At 41.7% G+C, this 19,591-nt stretch overlaps 1 protein-coding gene and 1 long non-coding RNA gene across 3 annotated transcripts in view; one reads left to right on the forward strand and one right to left on the reverse strand.

Moving 5' to 3' along the window:
- Nucleotides 1-510: 510 nt before the first annotated feature.
- On the reverse strand, nt 511-16,281 carry LOC143267244 (uncharacterized). Its single transcript, XR_013042195.1, has 5 exons — nt 15,952-16,281; nt 13,418-13,577; nt 5,124-5,267; nt 3,151-3,266; nt 511-1,765 (listed from the first exon to the last, which is right to left on the reverse strand). It is a non-coding gene; the product is annotated as an uncharacterized LOC143267244 (long non-coding RNA).
- The window catches only part of LOC143267243 (disks large homolog 5-like), a 70,648-nt gene continuing 66,701 nt past the window's right edge, over nt 15,645-19,591 (forward strand). For both annotated transcript variants that reach the window (XM_076544301.1, XM_076544304.1), the window contains exons 1-2: nt 15,645-15,890; nt 17,586-17,693. The gene's annotated coding sequence lies outside the window, so the exon portion shown is untranslated. The remainder of the gene's footprint in view (nt 15,891-17,585; nt 17,694-19,591) is intronic.

A 19,591-nucleotide genomic window follows, 5' to 3' on the forward strand; every position in this document is an offset into this window, starting at 1 on the left:
GGGATGTCATTCAGTACCTCTTCCTTACAAAGCCAGAGAGCTCTCTCTGCCTCATTAGAACCTTTTCATTACTTATGTGTAGGGAGTTGAAGACTAACTTTTCAAAAACAGCCCAGGGAATGGCTCTTCCCTTCCTTAAGATCTCTAATCAATAAGAAGGATGTTTAGAAAGTGACTGGCAGATGAGAGACTGCCCTAGCAGGATCTAAAAGCCCAGACAAGTGGCCCTCTGTGGCTTGCTGTGGGATGTTCTCTGTGCTGTGAGTGCTCAGGGCACTCAGAGCTACCAGGAAGGGTACAGCCTCTCTCCTAATACACTGCCTCTAAGAGGCAGATTAACTATGAGTTTCCTCATTTTTATACTCCTATAAGAAATGTTCTCATTTCTTGAGATGTATTAGAAAACAGAGGTATATTTCAAAAAAAATGATATGAATTATCATGTCATGAACATAAACATGTGTGTATCTAGTCTCTGCCTTTTTTGGAATAGCTAATCATGTAGAGTCATATGTTGAATATGGATCTTTTTCCGTCATGAAGTGGATGTTCATGTTGTAGGCCATGTGATTCACACCCAAGACACCATCCCTGTTTGCAACCCTGCCTAAGCCTCTTGGAACTTGCAGAGATCCATCTCTGTCTGTTGAGTTCTAAGGTTATAGGAGTGTAATACACATCTGACTACTAAAGCTACTTTAAGAATGAAGAGTTGGAAATTGCTTTTTTATTTATGAAATTACAGAAATTCGACTCAATAGGGACTTTAAAGGGGCATTTAGTATATCCAGTATATACCCTTAGCCAAATATAAAATCAAAGAAAGAACAAAAGAACCAAAAGGTATCAAACACCAAACAAAACAAAGAATATCAAAACCTGAATTGAAACAAACACAACAGCAAAACAAAACTATTTACACTAAGAAGCATTCTCTTCTTGCAGATTTATTGGCACTATCCTATACCCTGTGGTTGGATTTGGACACAAGTTAGAAGACAACCATAACTGGCATCATGGTCTCTTCAAGACAAGTGCAGTCATGCCACTCTGGGGCTTTTAAGTTAAGCCCTTGCCAAAGTTGATCTTATGCCATGTTGGCCACTATATGATTCTGTCTGCCAACATGTGTCTGTGTGCCCACTCAAGAGTAAAAAATGACACAGGGAGCATCTCTTACCAAAAGACATAAAAGCTCATGGTGACATCCTTCCTAAAACATCTCTCAGAACAATTCTCTTCACCATCACATGCTCAGGAAATTGAGTAGCTCCAGCACTGGACAGGAATGAGAATATGATACTTCCTTTGTGTGGTCTGTCTGGGTAACAGCAGGACATCAACACAGTTTCCACTGACATATCTCCATCCAAATATGAAGAGCTGGGGACTCAGTCGGCTAACAAAAGTTCATAACAATAAACTTTCAGAGCAACTGTGAATTGAAACATATTCTCTCTCTACATTGTTGTGGCCCTCACTGGGAATACTTGCTGGTAAATGTCAGCTTTTTCTGCATAATTCTTGGTGGGTTTTTTTTTATCTCAAGTGTCTTCCTGATGGTTTCCTTACTCCATAACTAGAGAGACACATGAGTTAGATTATGGATGGACCACTTGCAAGGTGGTTGATATTTTCCTCTTTGTGATTCTACAGCTAGAAGTACATGTCTTGTTCTGAGGAGGCCTTGACTGTACAGTGGAGAATGTCGGGCTTTCTGGTTGAGTATGGCTTCCTTCGACCTCCTCAGTTCTTGTAAAGGATGCTGTCAGAGAAGAAAAGGCAATCAGATCTAAAACAGATTTGCTGGGTCACTGGTTAGATAAATTCAGGGCCTATTCACACATAGGAAACCAGAATCAAGGAAGAACTCCACCCCACAAATGCCATGTTGCTGGAGAAGGGATGTCATGGTGGCTCACTTGCTTATGACACTTAGTGCTCCTGCTGTAGCAGCAGCTCTGTGGGCAGGAGGCTCTCATCCTGAGCTGTGGACTGTTCCATCTCATGTAGGAGTTTTTCTGACCTGGATGAGGAAGGCAGTTAGGGCAGAGTCCTGGTGGGGTCTGCCATGTGACCTGCCAATCTGACATCACAGAAACTCAGTTGTGCTGAACAGTCAACACTGAACTTTGGCAGCAGTCATTGTTTGGATCCCTAAGAGATAAGTGTCACAGAATAGCTGGACCTTGAATTCTTTTCTGCCCATAAGTATCAGATGTTTATATGAGTAATGTATGTTCTGTGCTCTATGAGAACAGGCCTTTTTCCTACAGTCTAGGGACATCATTTAAACAAAAGGAATAGCATATTAAAGTCATACATAACAACATAGTGGAGATACACAGAATGTTCATGATGAGTTTTTCATTGACCACCTCATTTTTATATAGAGACTTAATACAACTTTGCAAACTAGACAGCTGAATAAGGTGATGTGGAAAAATCAGCTCTCCTGCAAAATAGAGCCTGTCATGCTAGAGCAGCATTTCTTGATTCATGTGTCTGAGAACATTGCAACTTTATGAACTCTGAGAATAAACAAAACCAGCTGTGTTATCCTTAGGTCTACAGCTGGGAAACTACATCCTGGTACTCCCTGAGAAGTCTGTTCCACAACATTCTGTGAAGGTTCTGAACAATTCTAAGCAGAGACATCTGGCTGAGTTCATCCTACCAATGACTAAACTTATTATATCCCCAGTACACTTTACATGGGTAATGCTCAGACAATGAAGAAAGCCAGTTTGACATCAAATAGTGACAATGATGTGAATCTCATCCCTACAGGTGTTATTCCTGAATAAATATGTAATTTCAGATATGGTGAGACATAACTTTAAATCCCATCACTTTGAAGGCATAAGCAGGCAGAGCTCTTTGAGTTCAAGGAAAGCCTGCTGAGAACATACCAGAGAGATCAGAAGGGAGAGATGGGACACAAGCATAGACCCAGGGAGTATCAAACATAATGTTTGCTGGACAAAAGTTCTTGTTGATAGGACCAGCATAATACTCTGAGTTCTGAGTTGGACTACCCCTGCTTGGAGCAAGGAGTCTTGCTGATAAGCAAAAGCCCACGAAGGACAGAGAGCTCTGGTACAGGAGACCCAGTTGGCTCTATACCCCAACTTCAGCCTGGGTTCATACCTCATTTGGGAGACAGTCAAATGATGCTGCAGCTTTATTGCCCAGTGTTTTTGCTGTGTGACCAGCTCCCTCCGCTTCAGCAAGCTCTGGAGTCTCTCTTCCATTCTTTGCTGCTCCTGTTCATTACAAGATTGTGTTCTTAGTGGAGGGTTGAGTATAGTATAGACAATACATTCTCACACAAGTGCAAACACACAGAGAGGATCCCAAGAGCTTGCTGGTCAGTCAATCTCATGAAATTTCAATCTCCTGGTCACATGAGAAAGCCTGCTTCAAGTTCATAAGGCAGAGACTGACAAAGAGAGAAACCCAGTGGTCTCCTCTAGATGTCATCCACATGAAATGTGCACTGCACTCAAATGTGCCTCTATTTCACACACACACACACACACACACACACACACACACACACACACACACTCACCACAGAGAGAGATAGAGAAAAGAGTGAGATGAAATCAACAAAGTGATAGAGGACAGTTCTCTTTAGAATAAGCACACCAGCCTTTAGGAAAAGTCCCCAAACTCACCTTTCCATCCCTGGGAACTAAAATGGCCTAGGGGAGCACTCTGCTTAGTCAGTGTGTGTGGAGGTGGTTAGAGAATTTTTTACTCTTGAACTCAAGTCTGTGTACAGCAATCCTCCCATCATAATGACATGTAGCTGTGTGATGAGTGATTGATCTGTTTCTCCCCTTTGACTACCAGTTCAAGAAGAGTATTGGCATGGATTGCATGCCAATGACCAAGATTCTCAGAGGAGACTCACTTCCCAGAAATACTAATGCACAGACACATAATGAACAATTTTATGTCATGAAGTGGGTGGATGGATGGGTGGATCCAGGAGGAAAGTGATGAGATAGAGCACAGGTGTCTGGATGGGTAGACTCGGTAAGGTTACATAAGTAAATGGTGCTGACCTAACTATGACCCAGCTGCCTGTCCTACTTGCTGTTGCTGGTCCTGGAGGTCACTGGTCTCCTCTTGATCCTTACTGAGCACTTGCAAATCACCCAAGTGGTACTTCAGCAGGACCCAATCCTCCAGTAAGTTCTCCTTTTCTTGCCTCAGCATGTCTAACTTCTTTTTCAACTCAGCCTGCTCCATCAGGAGCCGGCTCTGCAGATCACTGGAAACACACTCCAAATAGTAAGACTTTGCCAGCCTCCACTGGTCTCCCCTGACTCCATGTCTCAGCAACCCAACCTTATCCCAGGTTCACAGGAAAATGTAAACAAGCACCTTCAACAGTAATGAGAGTGGCACTCAAGCAAAAAGCAGAGAAGAGCTATTTCCTGCAAGAATCAAACTATTTATGAAACCCCCCTAAAATAACAGAAAGCCATGCACTTCCAAAAACAAGAAGAGTACCCCACTTGTCCTAATCACCTGTCATGAAGAAACACCAGCAGGTAATGTGCAAGTACACATGAGGAAGTGGGAAACCCGAAGGGTGCATAGATCCCATAACAGTCACTCCCTGCCTGACAACCCTCTCGTGAGGCCAATTGCTCTTCTACCTAACCAGAGGTTCTCATATGTGTGTGTGAACCCTTTGGGATCTAAGGAACCTTTCACAAGGGACACATATTAGATGTCCTATGAAGACATTTAGATTAAAATTCATAACAGAAGCAAAATTACAGTTATGAAGTTGCTACAAAATAATTTTATGGTTTGAGGTCATCAAAACAATGAAACAATGTATTAAAGTGGCACAGCATTAGGAATGTTGATAATCACTGATCCAGAGGCTACTGAGTATGACAATATGGTGCTAGAGGAGCTAACAGCTTCTCTATCCCTTAGCAAAATTGAGTAAAGAGGCATAGTCCAAATCTACTTTAATGCTGCTGGCTAAGAAGCAGAAAAACTAGAAGCAGATCTGCAGACCCTGCAGTCCAGAGACAAAGAAAATGAGAATTGGACATTGTACAACAGTTGGGGGCCCTGCCAAGATGAGCACTTACCAAAGGAAGACTTTCTCCTTGGTCAGCTCATTGAGATTCTGTGAGGCCTCCATATTCTCATTCTTGAAATTCTGCAGGTCAGACATGACCTACTGATGTTCCATCTTGAGCTTTTCACAGAAAGGATTTGGCCTGTGGTAGAGTCTGGACCCAGAAGCAAAGAATTCAATGAATACAGGTCACACAGCACATGAGTGTAGGGTGTGTTCTGTACTATTTCAACCCATGAGATGCCCCTTCCTGGCTCCTATGTACTCGAGCTCCTATGGACCTCCAGCTGCTTCTTACACTTGCACTTCTGGCCACAAGCCAGCAAGGGCAGGGTGTTAAGAAGGATGCAGCTGGGACCGAATGAGCTCCCTCAGGAGTCATGCCAGCTAGCTTGCTATGGAGTTCCCACAGTCTATCACGGGTCATGACCCACTAGAAATTGTGATGCTTCTTCTGTTTTCAAATAAGAGATTCTCATTCCAGAGTGCCTATATTGACATGGAGGCTAAAAATCACATCATGAGCATTTCTGAGGATGGGATGCAATATCATGATAGTTTCATAAATTCCCCCAAGGCATTCCACATTGGCAGCAAGATAAACAGACTGGCAAAGGGCTATGCTGCCCAAAATGGGGCTCTTAGTCCACAATAGAGAGCACATCTAGATACTGAGATAAGCAACTCTTCATGGTCAAACACAGACCCCTGATTTGAGGGTGAAGAAGGACACATATGAAAAAACACACAAACACAGACAAGATACAGGGATGAGAGAGAGACACAGAGACAGAAAGAGAGAGAATCAGAGAGATACAGAGAGAGATAGAAGTGAAAGAAAAACAGAGACTGAGAGAGGAAAGTGGATAGAATGTTCTCAGTGAGATGCCAAATTCATGCATGCTGTTGTATCATCTCAGAGAGGACCAAGAGCAGCAGACATCAGTACCAGGCCTTGCTGACACATTTTAAGATGTGGGACCAGGCCTCTGCAGCTGCTACTAGGATCATCCAGCACACAATACCTTGCCAGGCAAGTAATACAAATTACAGCATTCTCACACTAGCCACCACTTGACAGGATCTCTCCAATTTCATGCTGGGAACTCACACACTACTGCCTCAATTCCTGAGTTATGTGATTCAGGCCACTGTGGTGGTAATCTAATTGTACTGAAATGTGATTTTGAATGTATGTTAATAAATAAAGTTGCCCGGGGGTCAGAGCTATTAGAGCCATAGCAAGAGTGTGGCGGTGGTAGCACATGCCTTTAATCCCATAGATCTCTGTGTGTTCAGGAATACAGCCAGCATTGGAGACATATGCCTTTAAGACCTAGGGGGCTGTACATTCAGACAGTGACGAGGCAGTCACGTGTTTGGGTTTACAACCAATGAGAAGGCAGAACAAAATACTATAAATAGACAAACAGACAGGAAATAGGTCTCTTTTCGGGAAGCTGGGACACCGCAGGCGGAAGGGTGAGATTTTAGCTCTGAGCTCTGACCTCTCGGCTTTCTCTTTTACATTGTTTCTGTGTTTCTTTTTTTTTTTTTTTTTTTTTTTTTTGGTTTTTCGAGACAGGGTTTCTTTGTGTAGCTTTGCGCCTTTCCTGGAACTCACTTGGTAGACCAGGCTGGCCTCGAACTCACAGAGATCCGCCTGCCTCTGCCTCCCGAGTGCTGGGATTAAAGGCGTGCGCCACCACCTTAATAAGACGGTTGGTTACATCAATATCTGGCGCCCAACGTGACAAGAATCCATTAAAAACCGCTTGGCTTGGTGGCAGGTCCGCTTTCCTGCAAGGGCGGCAGGCAGCCGGCAGCGGCAGGCGGCGGCAGGCGCTGGTCGGCTTCTTAGTCCGAGCGGCAGCTTCTTAGCCTGGGTCTAGGTCTGCTTGACCTCAGGCTGGACTATCGGTGAGCTGCTTGCTTAAATCCTGCTTGCTTAAAGCCGGTGTTACAGGTGTTACAAACAACTCAGACCTGCCCTGCCGAACAGGGCCCTGCCTGTAAAGCCAACACACGTGTTCAGAGCTTAAGGAAGCCAGACCCAAGCCTTGACTCGGCACAAGAGGGAACACGTGGCTGGATTTAAGCTTTAGCCGGCTACGCTTTCTTGTGGGTTCTCTCTCTCTCTCTCTCTCTCTCTCTCTCTCTCTCTCTCTCTCTCTCTGGATTTACACCTGGGACACTAGGTGGCTGCTTTGAAAATCCCCTCAGATTTCTACTGTTCTATGCAGATTTGGTAAGTCATAACATATCAGATATTTTAAAGGAAACTATCTAAAAGAGATTTTTTTTCCACATTAAAAAACAAATGGGTTTTATGTGTACATTGGAAGAAAATTGGTTTTTGTTCGAAATTTTAGGCAGTCTAACAATGGAACAACTATATAATATTAGTATTGGTGGAATTATGCAGCTTATCACTATGCTAATCCACATTTTAATATTTAAAAAGATAGTCAATTTAAGTGCCAGGATAACAGCTTTAGAAGAACTTGTTAAATCTGTAAAAATTCAGACAGAAGAAATTAACAGTGAAGTTGTTTCAAGTCGGGATCATAAGGTTGCAGAAAGAAAGCCTGTTTTCACACAGTCACCCTTAATTTATCCTGTAACCGTACAGCAGATGCCTGATCAAATGGCTACACAAAATATTTGGGCTCCAATTGAAATGTTGGATTTAAAAAGGTTTAAGGAGGCAATAGTATCTTATGGCATGCATTCCCCATATGTAAAGCAAATGTTAAACTCTTGGTCAACATATAATAGGATAGTACCACAGGACTGGCGGGACCTTGCACAAGGTGTTCTGGAACCCAGCCAGAGACTTCAATTTCTGACCTGGTTTAAGGAGGAGGCTAAAAACATAGAAAAACAATGGAGGGATAAAGGAATACAAGTTTGCCAGGATCAGCTTATTGGAGAAGGCCAATATGCTTCAGTACAAACACAATGTTTATATGATATCCAAACCCTAATTTTATGTCGAACGGCAGCCTTGAATGTATGGGACAGAGTTAAGGAACCAGGAAAAAAATCTGAGTCATTTACAAAGGTGATGCAAGGCCCAAAAGAGTCTTTTACAGATTTTTTACAAAGACTGCCTTCAGCAGTAAAGAGAATGGTCTCGGATTCAGAAGCTGGTAAGGCAATAATTGAATCTTTGGGCTTTGAGAATGCAAATGCAGCATGCAAAAGAATAATCAAGCCATTAAGGGCAAGATCTGCACCTATGGAAGATTGGATTAGAGAAACAATTAATGTTGAGGCTGATGAGCATGATGATACGTGGGTAGGAGAAGTAATTTCAAAAGGTTTGAGGAGTGTTAGATATTTTGGATGTGGAAAGCAAGGACATTTGAAAAGGGACTGTAGACAGGTCATTCCTAGAAAAAATGTTTCTTCAAGGAACAATGTCAACAGAATGCCCCTTCCTTCTGGAGTATGCAGAAGGTGTGGTAAGGGAAAACACGGGACCAACGAACGTAGATCAACAAAGGACAGACAGGGTAATCCTTTGCCTCAGTCTTCGGGAAACTCCCAGAGGGGCCTCACGCAGGCCCCGGTTGCAAATCCAGTTCAAACCTTTCCTGCAGCCATAAAGGAAATCCCTGCTCTGAGCGATTAAATAACCAAATGCCTATTGGAATAAATCATGCTGGTCAGGATGATGAAACAGAGAGAATAGAAAATTCAGGAGAAAACATAAAGAAAATTTTTTGGCAAACTTCTATTAATGAACAAAGACCAAAATTAACGATAAAAATAAATGGTGTTTTGTTGTCTGGTCTGGTAGACACAGGTGCGGACGTTACCATAATTGCACCAGAATTTTGGCATCCAACTTGGCCTCTTCAGGAGGTAAATGTTTAACTGTTAGGAATTGGGACATTATCTCAGGTGAAACAGAGTGCAAGATGGCTCGAATGTATAGGTCCAGAAGGACAGAGAAGAAAATTAAAACCATATGTGGCTAACATAACTATGAACCTGTGGGGTTAAGACTTGTTGCAACAATGGAATACTCAGATTAACATCCCTCCAATCTCAGAAACAAATCATAAACTAGCCCATGTTACTGAGAGAAATATTAGAAGATATTGTTCTAATGAGTGGTCACCAGCCATCCATATTATACAAGAACAGAGCACAATAACTGATGATCTTCCAAAGACACCAACAGCTCTACCTTTTAAATGGTTAACAGACAAGCCTGTATGGGTCCAACAATGGCCTTTAACAACAGAGAAACTCCAGGCTTTAGAAGAGCTGGTAGAAGAACAGTTAAATGCTCAGCATATTGAAGAATCAACCAGCCCTTGGAATTCTCCTGTATTATTATTATTATTGTTATTAAAAAGAAATCTGGTAAATGGAGAATGGTAACAGACCTTAGAGCAATTAACAAAGTAATTCAGCCAATGGGCTCTCTACAATCTGGGATGCCTTTGCCTACTCTGTTAGCAAAAGGATGGCCTCTCATTGTTATTGATTTAAAAGACTATTTCTTTTCAATACCCTTACAAGAAGAAGACAGAGAAAGATTTGCTTTTACAGTGCCTACTTATAATAATTCTCAACCAGTTAAAAGATTTCAATGGAGGGTCCTCCCACAGGCACAGTTGAATAGCCCAACTCTGTGCCAATACTTTGTACAACAGCCATTAGAAGTGGTACGTAACAAATTTTCTAAATCTATAATTTATCATTATATGGATGATATTTTACTAGCTGACTCAAATGCAGATACTTTAGAAATAATGTTTGAAGAAGTAAAGAAAATTTTGCCTTGCTGGGGATTACAAATTGCTCCTGAAAAGATACAAAGAGGAGATTCTATTAATTATTTAGGATATAAAATAGAGCTACAAAAAATTAGACCCCAAGAGGTACAAATTCGGAGAGATAGACTACAGACTCTTAACGACTTTCAAAGATTATTTGGAGATATTTCTCATCTATGAACTATTGTTGGGGTAAAAAATGATGAACTGACTAATTTGTTCAAAACCTTAGAAGGTGACAAGGACTTAAATAGTCCAAGAGAATTGTCACCTGAAGCTGAGAAAGAATTAGACTTGGAAGAAAAGAAAGTGCATGAAGGACACGTGGATCGTATTGATCCAAAGCTGGATTGCATTTTGGTTATTTTACCTTCTAGGCGTTCTCCTACTGGAATATTAATGCAGAGGGAAGATATTATATTGGAATGGATATTTTTACCAAATAAACCAAATAAAAAATTAAAAACTTATGTGGAAAAAATCTACAGATTTAACACTATTGGTTTTCTAATAGTCCCAGTTCAATTAAAATTTAAAGCTGACTTTGGAGTTGGAGAATGGCTCTCTCCTTCTTTAAACTCAAGCATGTTGTTAAAAGGAAAATGCAAACTCCCTGTATCATGCCAGAATAAAAGAGCCATCTTCTGCTATGGTACAGGACAAAAGCAAAATTAATTAAGGGACCATTCTATTACTAATCTCAACTCTTTGATTCTATTCTGATTCTTTAAACTCTTCTTCAAGTATGAATTTTATATCAAAATTTACAAGATTAATATATATATAGAGAGAGATTTTATACATTTTAAACTTTGTTAAGACATGAATGGTCATATAGAGTACTAACTAATTCTAGAAAAAAGGCTAGCTGCATATATATGTTTTTGTGTTCGAGTCTCTTATCAGTTTTCTGCAGGAAATCATGGCCAGGCCTAACATCAACTGAAGTCTCCAGAAAGAAGATGGGGCCCCACAACAACAACACTTCCATGTGGACAATAATAATATCATTAAGCTGACAAACATCATCCACAGATCAGCTTTGAACTACAAGGTGCTCAGAGCAATTTTGAGATGACTAGCTGAGATGATCCAGTCTCAAAGACTACTTGAATAAGGACTTGAGATAAACCCTGAACTTTGGCATTATACACAGACTGGATAATGAAGGATATAGTTACCTCTCCTAGAATTTGACAATTAACCTAAAATTTTTCTTTCAGGATAAAGAAAACTTCACCCAGATCCAGCAGGAAGCAATTTTAAGAATATGACGCCCACATTCCCAAAGAGGTAGTGTGTGGGGGGGGTTTGGTCTTTATAATGGGTTTTGGGTCTGGGATAATTTTCAGTATTTAGGGGGGTTGGTTACAAGTTGTTGTCAAGGGTTAGGAAAAAGGCTAAGCAAAGGAGATTAGATTTAAGGTTCTGATTTAAAAAAAAAGGAAGGAAAAGAAAGAAAGAAAAGAAAAAGACAATTACTAGTTTTAAATACTTTACATTGGATTGGATTGTTTTATATTGTATACAAATTTGAAACTGATATTGTTAGAAAATGCTATATGTATATTTCTAATTGTATTTATACAATTCATTTAACAATGTAATGCAAATTTCTGATCCTTGAATGTTATTATTACCAACTATTAGGATATAAAGAAATGAAAGTTAGTAGTTAGACATTACAATAGAAGTTGTAGTCATATTAGATATGTTTTAAAAATTGAGCAGAGATGTTTTAGACAGGTCATCTTCAAACCCTTCAGAGATCTACAGAATATGGCATTTAAAATGTTTTAATAACTTAGAAAATTTTTCTTTTTTGAGACATGTCGGCTCCTGGCAGTACCAATCTACTTCAGAGAAAATATGGGCATTGAAGAAAATGCATATGGAGTCAACTTTCATTGTGGCAAAAGTTAGCCACTGGACAACAAAGTATCCTCAAATCAACAGGACAAAATGGAAAGACAGAACACGAAACTAGGGACTACTGATTCTTGCCAAAACAAGTGTGGTTATGGCTTTATTAAAAGGCATCTTCTGAGGCCAGGACAATATGGCCCCATCCCTGAAGTGGCCTTCACACCTGGAAAAGGTACGGTGCCCTTTTCTTCAAAGGTAGCTTAACAGGCAGAGGGCCATTGGCTTCTGTTATGCAATGGAACAGCAGCTGAAAGTTCATGCCTCTTGAAAGTAGACTGGCATTTAAAAGAAGGATGTGGAGAAGAAGGGGATGCTGAGATGAAACCATATATACACAGCCAAGAAGAATGGACAGCTGAATTTAAAAACTGTCAACAATTTCCAGAATTTAAAATCCTGAATCATGACAGGACACTAGTGGAATTCAGGTGTTTCTGGTACGTGGACTGCTCTCACCCAATGTGAGGTTGAACTGTTGACCTTGTGTACATCCTACTTCACAAATGAGTCTGTCAGATACGCTAAGCCTATAGGCTGAAGATGATGCCCCAACACTGTAGAGAAACCTCAGGTGACTTCCCAGGCAGCTGGCTGTTTCTGTCAACTCACAAAGTTTTTGGAAGTTGCTTGCATGCACTTCCTGTTTTTATTTTTGTTAGCTAATATTATTCCCTTCTTGGGTCTCTGAGGGAGTTGAAGATTAGTTAGTTATGGTTGAAGATTAGTTAGGATAGAAAGTGCATTAGATACATCTTAGATTTACGAAAATAGGATAGATAATGGAATTATTTCTCTGATTTGTCAAATACCTGTTTAGGTATTTATTACTTGTATATATTGTATATAGTTATTGTACTTTTGTATATAGTTTTTCTTTTGATAGTTATAACCTTTTGCTTTTTTTCTTTTTATTAAAATAGAAAAGGGGAAATGTGGTGGTAATCTAATTGTACTGAAATGTGATTTTGAATGTATGTTAATAAATAAAGTTGCCCGGGGGTCAGAGCTATTAGAGCCATAGCAAGAGTGTGGCGGTGGTAGCACATGCCTTTAATCCCATAGATCTCTGTGTGTTCAGGGATACAGCCAGCATTGGAAACATATGCCTTTAAGACCTAGGGGGCTGTACATTCAGACAGTGACGAGGCAGTCACGTGTTTGGGTTTACAACCAATGAGAAGGCAGAACAAAATACTATAAATAGACAAACAGACAGGAAATAGGTCTCTTTTCGGGAAGCTGGGACACCGCAGGCAGAAGGGTGAGATTTTAGCTCTAAGCTCTGACCTCTCGGCTTTCTCTTTTACATTGTTTCTGTGTTTCTTATTTAATAAGACAGTTGGTTACATCAATAGGCCACAGGCTCTGGTTTTCATTTGGAGGAAGTAGAACAGTCTATGTCCCCATCTCACTCCTGCCCATGTGTCAGGTTTTGCTTCAGGGAAGCATTTAGAGAAATTATGTTGGACAATGGGACACCCTGAAGGAGCACCGAGCCTCCCAGACGCCAATATTTTAGACATTTGAACTAAGGGTGAAATTGTGAAACCAAGACAGTAACCATGTATTATGAAACAGTAAATACCTGTTGTCCAAGCATGCTTCAGATACTAAGATGAGGCGATCTCTCAGATGATTCCTTTGGGCTGTCACCACGTGGGGCTGAGTGGTCAGACTCTTCACCTTCTTCTTCACTTGCCTCTTTGTGAGGCTGGTTGGAGTGGGTGGTGGCTCCTTGGATGCCCCTTTGGTGGATGAACACAAGTGAAATTGCATTGTGACAAGACATAGAGAATGAACAGGTCACTCTGAGAACTAAGAAAGTGTTTGAGAAAGGATGTAAGCAAGCAATTCAATGACACCCCAAGGAATTTTGCCCTGGATTGAGATGCCCCTGCCAGGGGTCTCAGGTCTCCCATCTCTCTGATGGGAGATAGGTGTCTTAGCCACCTGATTTCCTCTGCTCCTTTAACACATGCTTCAGGTAACAAAGGAGAGAGCCTCCTCAGGTTTATTAATAGCACTGGACTCTGCATTCAACTTGGTTTCAGGGTTCACTAGTCTGTTGCTATCAAAGCCAAGATAAAATTGACACAGAGAGATGTAACATTGGGCTAGAATGCTCCACACAGAGAGACAGGGGACATTTCTAAGTAGAGCAGCAGACAGAGGCTGTACCCAGGCTGAAAAGGTGTTGTTGGTAGATGCTAGGATTCTGTCCTGGTGTCTGACATGTATACTCTGGCTTGTGCATGGGCTTCTCCCATTCTAACCCTCCTCACTTTTCTTTCACTTCATTTTGGTGTACTTTTGAAGACAGGGTCTCACTGCGTAGACTTGTCTGACCTGGAATTTGCTATGTAGAGGAGGCTGCCCTGAGCTTACAGAAATCTGCATGCCTCTGCCTCCTGAGTCCTGGGAAAAAAGGCATCCATCACAAGGCCTGGGTTTCCCGTTATCTTCTCTGTCTCTGTCTCTGTCTCTCTCTCTCCATCTTTCACCTTTGTCTCCCCATTTTCTGGGCTATGTGGCTTTTAAAATGATGTTCAGTGCCTCACGAGGAGGCAGGACCACAGATTACACTACTGCTACACCTGGAGGCTCTTCCACTGTCTGCATTCTGTCAATCCTGGACAACATGTAGGCTGTTTGTCAGTGTGGCCAAGTACAGCTTCAAGGACTAAAATGTCTTCACTGGTTCAGGGTCCATATTTTCTACTTGCAACTCAAAAACTGTCTGCACTGAAAGGAACTGACAGAATGGAGAGAGCGAGGGCAGGATGCCTTCGTTGGGCTCTGGAGACAAATAATCCATTCATTCTTTAAGCTATAGGTCGTCTACACTGCAAACCTACCACATACTCGGTCTTTCTTGCCCAAAGAAAACAGCATCAAAGAAATGGTCAATTATCTTCTCAAAGGAGGCCAGCTCCAACACACTCTCCTTCATGTTGGCCAGGCTAAACCTGGTAATACCCAGGTGTTCACCCTGTGCAAGGGAAGATGGGTCAATTGTGTCTCAAGCCACTCCAGGAAGTTCAAAATGAAAGCAGGAGACATTATCCCAACACTAGAACCAATAGGAACAGCCAAGCAGCTGTTCATCGCACCACAAAAAGCAGGTGGTTTTTAGTGCAGCTTCATAGCCATTGGGGCTTGATGATCCCAAGGACAAGGAGCCTGTCTCTTGTCAATTGTACCCAGATGCTGTGCAACACAGAATTAAAAAAATCTGAGTTTTAAAAGGGGATCGCTTCTCCTTTCCTATGATCTTTAAGCTGATACTAGAAACAATTTAGCTAATTCAGGTCAAGGAAATGAGCCAAACATACAACAGATCCACACAGGACCGCCACTGTCAATATCTTAGCTTATGAGGGAAGACTTAGTGAAGCGTCACCTGAGGATTTATAGCCAGGTAGTGGTTGTTGGAGGTGAGGACAGGCATATTCTTCAATGGTGTAAACACTGGTGAGGTGCCCATGGTTCAGTAAAGAACCTGTCCCTCAACCCTACTGTTGTAAGCAGCCCTAATCACAATCATTGTGTCATTTAAAAAATTCATTCATTCATTCACTCATTCACTCATTCATTCATTCATTCATTCATTCATTCATTCATTCCTTTGTTTATTGGCCTTAAGATGAGAAAGTGCAGCATTTCACTGTCATTTTGAGAAACCCACCAGAAAGGGGATTTTTTTCTTTTTTGATTAGCATGCCCTGGTGCACTTTAAGCACGCTCCAGTAGGTGGCGGTGTAGTGGGAGGTCGCACAGCAGCAGGTGAGAAGCCTCTCTGGACAGACCCCGGGGCAGAAGAAGAAGCGGCACGTGCAGTGCTGTACAGTGGCCGAGGGACAGCGGCTGCGCTCTGAGCCCTAAATCCAGAAGCGCCCGGGAAGCTACAGCGACAGTGGTTTCTGTAGTCGGAGCCCGAGAAGGGCGCGCAGCAGCCGGCACCATGGTGAAGGAGCGGTTCCGGGAGACGGATGTAGCTAAGAAAACGGAAGATGCAGCCTGTGGTGGAGGCTGAGGTCCCGGGTCCCAGAGGGTTCCAGGTGAGGGACAGTTGTGAAGGGAGCAGAGAGAGAAGTTCCAGGATGGGATTTCAGATCTTACCGGGTCCCCGAACTGCAGCAGAGAAAGTGGGATCGACCGAGCAGTGTCAGAACGGGCGTCCTGAGCCAAGATGCCACCTCCCGAAGCCCCGCGCTGACTCCTCTCAGGAACTTTTCCCTGGCACGAGGAGACAGTGTGTGCTGACCCGAGGTTGTCAGCCAGAAAGTGGGTTCACAGCGGCTAGGTGGCAGGCTGAGATCCAAGCTGCTGTTCCGGGCCCTCAGCTTCACAGTTAATTATTAAACCATAGACCTTCCTTATGAGGTTTCACTTTTTTCCCCCGTACCAGACCAGGTTTATTATTAAAATAGCTGTATATGAAGAGTCACAGGAAGAACAAAAACGGCAGGCACTGTCCCTGGGAGTTTCTCCTCTTCAAAATACAGCTGCTCAATTCAAACGAATTCCCCAGTGTGAAGTGAATGCCTATATATATCTACTATACTGTTTTTAGTACGAAGAGTATATAGTATGAAGAATGATTCGAACTGGACATACATACTCACATGGTGATACATGCCTGTAGTCCTAAGATTTTCAGAAGGCTGAAGTGGGGAACCGCTTGAACTTACAAGTTCAAAGCCAGCCTTTCAACTCTAGGAGATTCCAGCTCAAACAAACAAGCTAACAAGTAAACAGAAATCAAGGATGGCTCAGATTCTGCCACTGGCAAGTATCCTTAACATTTAAAGTCATTTCTATTGCATATATTCAAATCATAATTTAACATTATTTGTTATTTTAAATGTGCATTAGTGTTTTGCCATGGGGAGTTTCAGGTCCCCTGGAACTGGAGTTACAAACAATTGTGAGCTGTCATGAGGGTGCTGAGAGTTGAAAGCAGGTCCTTTGGAAGAGCAGCCAGTGCCCCTAACTGCTGAGCCATCTCTCCAGTCCCTTATTTGGTTATTTTTAAAATTGCCCATTCTTTTCTCTTTTTCTTTGCTGTCCCTACAAATGAGGGAGGTAAACACCTGGCCTTTGGAATTCTTGGTATTCTGCAACTCTTCAGAAGCTGGCCACTTACTTTGATCCTTTAAAGCCATTGCCTGAAATAATCTGTGGAGTGGAAGCAAACTCATACAGCAACAAAACACTTCAAATTGCATTAACCAGCAATTCAACAATGCAGACTTAAAAAAAAAAAAAAGGACTGAGATATAGTTAGTTGAAAATTCTATAAACTACCATATCTTGTTTCTAATACAACTATACCAAACACTAAGTAACTAAGAACATTATTAATAAATCCCATAAACTTTCAACACAGCATATATTTACATTCAGGCTTTCAGCAATGGCTTTCTTCAAGAGCTCCTCTTCTTTCTCCTCCTGGCTGTTTACCTCCCCCTAGCTTCCTGCTCAATCATTTTGAGAGCCAAAGCAAATTGTTCTTCTTCTGACATCTAATTTTTCTTTTAGCCAAACACTTTGATCTGTTCGACTGTTTTGTCTTCATTTTCTGCAATCCATTCTCCTCTTTTGCTTCCTCTCCATCACTGTCAGAGATCACTATGAGTAGGTCCTCCAGTCTACACTTCTTCTTTATACTGACACAACTGCTGGCTTCTGGATCCTTCTTCTCCTAGTTCTGGCTTTCAGAGGCTTCTTTAATTTTTTCTCTTTCTTCCTAGCATCATTTTGTTGCTAGCTGGCAGCTCCACAGAGTGCCTCCTGAACTGTAGGGGTTCGTGAACAGACGCAACTCCTCAAAGTGAGGAACGTTCCAGGCAGCGCAAACTGTGAGTTTCACTTTGTTTGTTTGTTTGTTTGTTTGTTTTAAAGGCAGATCTGTTTTTTTTTTTTTTTTTTTTTTTAAGGAGCACGAGAGAGTTTTGAGGCCAGTGTTGAGCACTGAAGATTCCTCAAGAATGCAGCATTTGCTGCTTGGTCTAGTGGAGAGCAGTCACATCCGCCATGGTTGCGGCAAATGCAAGGACACACAGGGGATAATGGGAGCACACGTAATGTGGTGCTCAAACATACCTGCAGGAAATATACCCGTATACATAAAAAATGAAATAAATATTAAAAAGGGGGAAACAACAATTAAAATGAGATACAAATGCAAGTCAGGGGCTTACGAAATGGCTCAGCAGTAAAGAGTAGTAAAGCAGGAGCTCTCACAAATTCTTTCTGAAGTCAGAGATACCCTGGGGTTGAGAGATGAAGGCAGGTAGGTAGATAGATAGAAGGATGGATGGATGGATAGATAGATAGATAGTACATAGAGAGTAGATAGATGGATAGATAGAATTATAGGCCTATTATCCTGATTAACCTATAAATACAAATTTTAATAAAATATTTGCAAATCAAGGTAATGATCACATCAAAAATGTCATCCACTGTGGTCAAGTTGTCTTCACCTCAAACATGCAAGGATAATTCAACATACACAAATCCAGGACACCTTCAGTGCAGAGCTGTTGTTCTAAGTAGCTCCAGGTGTCCAGGATACCTTGCCCTCTAGGGCTGAACTGGACAGTTCAGCCATCACAGCTGGGCTAAACACCTTCAGGGCAGAGCTCTTGTTCTGAGTAGCTTGAAGTGTCAGGGATACCTCGCACTCAAGGGCTGAACTGTCTCCTTGCAATTTCAGCCTTCAATTTACTAACATTTGGTGCTGAAACTCAGGACACCAAACCTAGAGTTTTTGCAGTTAGCTTAAACAAGCCACAAAGGAAAAATTGGTAAATTAGACTATTGAAGCCCCTTCCAAAGGCTGCAGTGTAACATGGGAAGGAGCTGTTGGCTGACAGCACCTTTGACCATCCTTCCAGTGTTTTGATGGAGAGGTTCCTATCAGAAGACCTACCCCTTACTACAGAGACCCAAATACAACCCTGAGTCATCAACTGCATGCCAGAGCTCATGTTCTCGAGAAATGGAGTAGTCCATTCTGCTTGATGATTTGGGGAAGGCTAGATCCCATTTTGAGAGCCATGGATGTTGAAAGCTTCTAAAGCAGCACCAGGCACATTGTCTATTATGATTATTCTTGGTGACACACACTGCAGTTCCCACACTTATCATGCTAGTGTCAGTGGTGAGCTCTGCAACATGATTTCATTCTGGAGTTTGATTTGTTTTTTATTGCTGCTGTCTCCAATTCTGCCTCTTTGACCATCAGAGAAACTTCAAATCTTAATACACCATTTTGCTCTTAAAGCAACAGAAGATTTATGAGTGTTGTTTGCAAGGAAGACCCCACATAAATTTTTCCTGGGTCTTCCAATTTAAATAAATTATTCTTTCTCAGAATGCATGAAGTGAGCAAGATCTGGTCTGGAGGTATTCAAGTCCGAATTTATGTGGCTCTTTCTGACAAGTACAGTGTGTTTGCTTTCTTCTCTTTTCTTTGAAGAGAACCCATTTTCTATCTCTTGGATCCTTTCCACCACTGTTATTACCAGACATAGCCTAATTATTTGAATTTCAAATGTACAGTTATAGAGAGAGACCCTATTGTTTTGTGTCTGGGTATCTAGCTGATCCCCTCCTACCCAAGAAAGCAAAGACTGGTATTTCATTCTATTTTAACCACCCATGACCAAAGAGAGGCCAGTAAAAATCATCATGACCATGAGATCTACAGTTGATTTAGATATGATTTTTAATTATCTTCACTTCTTATCAA

Source organism: Peromyscus maniculatus, chromosome 9 (genome assembly GCF_049852395.1).
Source record: "Peromyscus maniculatus bairdii isolate BWxNUB_F1_BW_parent chromosome 9, HU_Pman_BW_mat_3.1, whole genome shotgun sequence".
NCBI classification, from domain to species: Eukaryota; Metazoa; Chordata; class Mammalia; order Rodentia; family Cricetidae; genus Peromyscus; species Peromyscus maniculatus.